The 4458-nt window shown below is 40.0% G+C and overlaps 1 pseudogene; it reads right to left on the bottom strand.

The window, feature by feature from the left end:
• Window positions 1-2431: 2431 nt before the first annotated feature.
• On the bottom strand, window positions 2432-4082 carry LOC114049473 (annotated as a pseudogene).
• Between the last annotated feature and the right edge of the window lie 376 nt (window positions 4083-4458).

Raw genomic sequence — 4458 nt, 5'->3', positions numbered from 1 at the left:
CATAAGCACAGAATTGGGAGAGACCTTAGAAGTTATCTAGACCAACATGTTTCTGAACAGAAATCCACTATAAAACATCCTTAATGAGTGGCTCTCTGTTGTCTCGGGAATCAAATACAAAATCTTCTCTTTGCCTATTAAAGCTCTCTGTAATCTGGCTCCTTCCCATCTTTCTAGGCTTCTTACTCCTTACTTACATCAAGTTGATTTCTTGCTGTAGACACTAGTTGGGAAGCATAGGATTAGAACTGGAAAAGACTTTGGATTTTGTTATATAGAAACTGTAACCTGACTTACCTAAGTGTCTTATCAAAGGTCACATAGTTAGAAAGTAGCAGAACTAGCTTTCAAACCTGTATCTTCTAACTTCAAACATCAGGCTCTTTCCAATACCGCAAGTTGCCTCATTGAAAGGGCAGCCCAATTTCCCAAATGCTGCCAAGCCTTCTTTCCTACTGCTACGTAATGGTTGCTGAAACACATACACACACACACACACACACAAACACAATATACATGTTTACCTATTACATATCTTGAACTAATTTGGCAGCTTGCCCAGTGAATTGAACGCCAATGTCTGGGCAACGTGAATTTTTTTTTCCAGTTTGTTTTTCCATTCTGAGTGACTAGAACAATTTCTTTCACATTTCTTTGGATTGCAAAGAACCACAGATGAAGAGTTGCAATGAACCTTTGTCCAACTCTCATTTTACAAATGAAAAAACTGAGGCCCAAAGAGGTTAAGTGATTTGCCCAAGTCACTGCACAGGTGGTAAGTGGCAGATTCAGGAATTGAACTCTAGTCTCTGGACTCCAGTCCAACACTCTTTCCACTGATTCATGGTGCCCCCAAATAGGAAGTTTTGCAGCATGTCATGACTCGACACAATTATTACTATATTACCTGCAAACAGGATCATTTAGACAAGCTCTCCACCAAAAGAGAATCCTTTTGTTTGGCCTTTGGTCATCTTCCATGACACTGGGGAACATATTATGGGAGACTATCTCTGTTTTATGACTCATTTTATGTCAACATTCAGGGGACTCTTGAATGAAGTTATCTCTATCTGTCACATCTTCTATAATTTTAATTTGTGTAGAGGAGATAACCTTGTTCAAGATTTCATTTGGTTCTACTGAGCCAGATGCTTTACAATTATTTTCTTTTCTTTTATTGTAGACTGGGTCTCCTATCTCACCTAGGCTGGATGTACAGTGGTCACTCATGGGCCTGACCCCATCATTGATCTACACAGGAGCTTTGACATTCTACTTCCTACCTCATCAACTCATGCCTCGTTAAGCAACTTGATGGTGTCCACACCCTCCAGTCCCCTTCTAGAGGCCCTCCATCTTGGTGCTTTACCTAGTAAGGACAGTTGATCAGCTTTAGCTCACTGTAGTTAAAAACTCATGAATTCAGGTGATCCACCAGCCTAAATAAGCTTCCCAAGTAAGCAGGTCAGGGATCATAGCCTCATACCTCAACATCTGGCTACCAAATGCTTTTTATTATTTTTAAAATTAAGTTAAAAAAATTTATAGTTATTTATCACAATTTATTTTGTAGTCATAAAATGCCAGCAAAAGAATAGACTGAGTCAGCCAGTCAGGCTGGACAAATACTTGATTGTAGCCATATTTTCATGGCCAATGGGCAGCAGCACTGAATTCCTTCCACCTTCTGGCAGAACTTTGTTGTTATTGTGGTGGTGGTGGTAGTGGTGGTGTTATGTCTAACTCTTCATGACTGAATTTGGTGTTTTCTTGGCAAAGATACTGGAGTGGTTTGCCATTTCCTTCTCCAGCTCATTTTATAGATGAGGAAATTAAGGCAAACAAAGTTAAGTGACTTCCCCAGGGTCACACAACTAGCAAGTGTCTGAGGCCAGATTTGAATTCAGGAAGATGAGTCTTCTTGACTCCAGAGCCGGCCCTTTACCCGCTGTACCACCCAGCTGCCAAAACTTTGTTATACAAGGCAAAAGGAAGGGCAATTTTGGATAGTGGTTTGAGCCATGCAAGAATAACCACAAATGATAGAATAACAGGTGTACAATAAATATCTGATTGCTGAATCTTGGGTTGGGAAAAGCAGAAAGAGAAATTAAATACCAGGACAGAAGGCAGTGATTGAAAGGCATTTGCAAGTTAGAATTTTTTTTTTTAAATTATATGAGAAATAGATCTTTTACAAAAAGTCTCCACACTTGCTCCTTTTGTATGGGGTCAGCAGAGTCCAAAGATAAACCTCCTTTTTTCAAATCTGATTTCACTCCCTTGACTACATTTGAGGGAAAATTTGAGGGAAAATATCTTCTAAAGCTCTGGAGTTTAGAAATGATCAACAAACAATATTTATTCCATACCTCGCAAGGAAAAGCTAAAGTGAATATTATTGTAAAGCTTTCTTTTTAATTCAACTCTATACAGTAGAACATAAGTGCCAGTCTCCACCCCCAGATAACCACAACAATGCTGATCTTATCATCATCAACCTTAATCCATTCATCTTGTTTCCATTTTTTTTTTATCATGATACACAATGGCATGAGAAACTAGATCTTCCTTGAAGTGTTAGTACCGCTTGTAGGTCATAATAACCATGGTCATTAGAGGCTACAATTATCAGGAAAAGAAAATGTTTTTTATTTAGCTTCCTTCTGTGAAACACTGTTTTGGCTAGATGTCTTTGCTTGTTTTGTCTTCTAGATCCTTGATTTTTCATCAAAAGAGACTGTTTTTTCCCTAGAGATTTTGATATACATAGTTCTGATACATCCAACATAAGAGGAAATTTAACATCCTTAAGACTTTGAGCATTCACATATTCCTTCTCTTTGTAAAAAAAAAAAATCAAACCATCTGAATAGTAGGGTAAGTAGACAGCACATCTTGGAAGATTTTATGTACAAAGCACTTCTTTGCCATGCTGGGGACTGCTTAGTAATTTCTTCCTCAAGTCTCAAAGTCCTGTAAAAAAGACATTTGGCTTCTTAATTGAGAAAACAGCTGAACTGAGGCTTATTTCCCTTTCCTATGGCGACGTTCTCTTCTCCAGCTTCTGTACATTTCATAATAATTTCAAACTGAACATCAAAGTACTGATCAATTAAACTTTTCTTTTAAGCAGGTGCTGCTGCTGCTGGTGCTGGTGATTCACCTTCTCCATGACAGATTTGTTGTTGTTCTTCAGTCATGTCTGACCCTTTGTGACCCCATTTGGGGTTTTCTTTGCAAAGATACTGGAATGATTTGCTATTTCCTTCTCTAGCTCATTTTTTTAAACCTTTTTTTTTTTTTTGGAGAGGCAATGGGGTGAAATAACTTACCCAGGGTCACATAGCTAATAAGTGTCAAGTGTCTAAGGCCAGATTTGAACTCAGGTCTTCCTGAATCCAGGCCCAGTGCTCCATCCACTGACCGACCAGCTGCCTCTTTCTCTGTAACAGAATCACCCTCTAAAGCATCCGGTTTTTCTTGCAGCACTCTACATTCATTGGTCTCCTGATGAAGATACTATTCTTGATCACCTTTCTCTGCAAACTGTGGGAAAGTCATATGTAAAATCTGCAATAGGTGGGATTCTGGAAAAGTTTCATCTCTGGAATTTAACAAATCTCTGAGGGTTGCAGTAATGTAGCATGTGGAGACCATTTCTTTTGAAGCTTGCAGGCGTCGACATAGAAATGGCATCTCTGATTTCTGGCACGGATGGTTACTCTGAGCCATTGCATGCTTGAAACAAGTGTAACCACTGTAGCATTTGTGTAACAAGCCATACGGTAGTTCCTTAGCAGATGCTTGCTGTTCTGTCATGTCTTCTATCAAAATGGTGCTAGCTACAGGTTACTTAGGAAAGGCACCTGCTGAGCCCATCATTAACAGAGGCAAATCCACTCTATCCTGATGTTTCCCCAAACATCATCCTTCAGAGTACATCCTTTCACCAGCATGCTGGACTCCAGTCACTGCAAAAAGCTGAGTGCTGAATACCACCAAAGGTTCGTCAGTATTCTGCTCTTCCCAACAAACTTCTCTTTTCCTCATTTTACATTAGCTGAGAAGAGTAACATGGCTGAAGGAAGAAGTAGAACGGTAAGGCCAGGCCAGCTGGCTACTGAGGAGTGGAAGGAAAAGGAAGAGAAGGAGCAGAGGAGGAACAGCTGCAGCTGGGGATGTAGCCATCTGGCTCGGCCTGGGTACCAAGTGCAGTTAAATAAAATCAATGAACGGGGGTAGCTAGGCAGCACAGTGGATAGAGCACCAGCCCTGAAGTCAGGAGGACCTGAGTTCAAATTTGGCCTCAGACCAAACACTTGACACTTACTAGCTGTGTGACCCTGGGTAAGTCACTTAACCCCAATTGCCTAAAAACAAACAAACAAAAAAAAATCAATGAACAATGGATGGAATAGGATCTCATAATTTCCACGTCTTTTAGTCCGCTTG

This window comes from Vombatus ursinus, unplaced genomic scaffold, assembly GCF_900497805.2.
Source record: "Vombatus ursinus unplaced genomic scaffold, bare-nosed wombat genome assembly UNPS02014798.1, whole genome shotgun sequence".
NCBI lineage: Eukaryota > Metazoa > Chordata > Mammalia > Diprotodontia > Vombatidae > Vombatus > Vombatus ursinus.
Note: the sequence above shows the minus strand (reverse complement) of the source record. Positions and strands in the feature narration are given on the sequence as shown.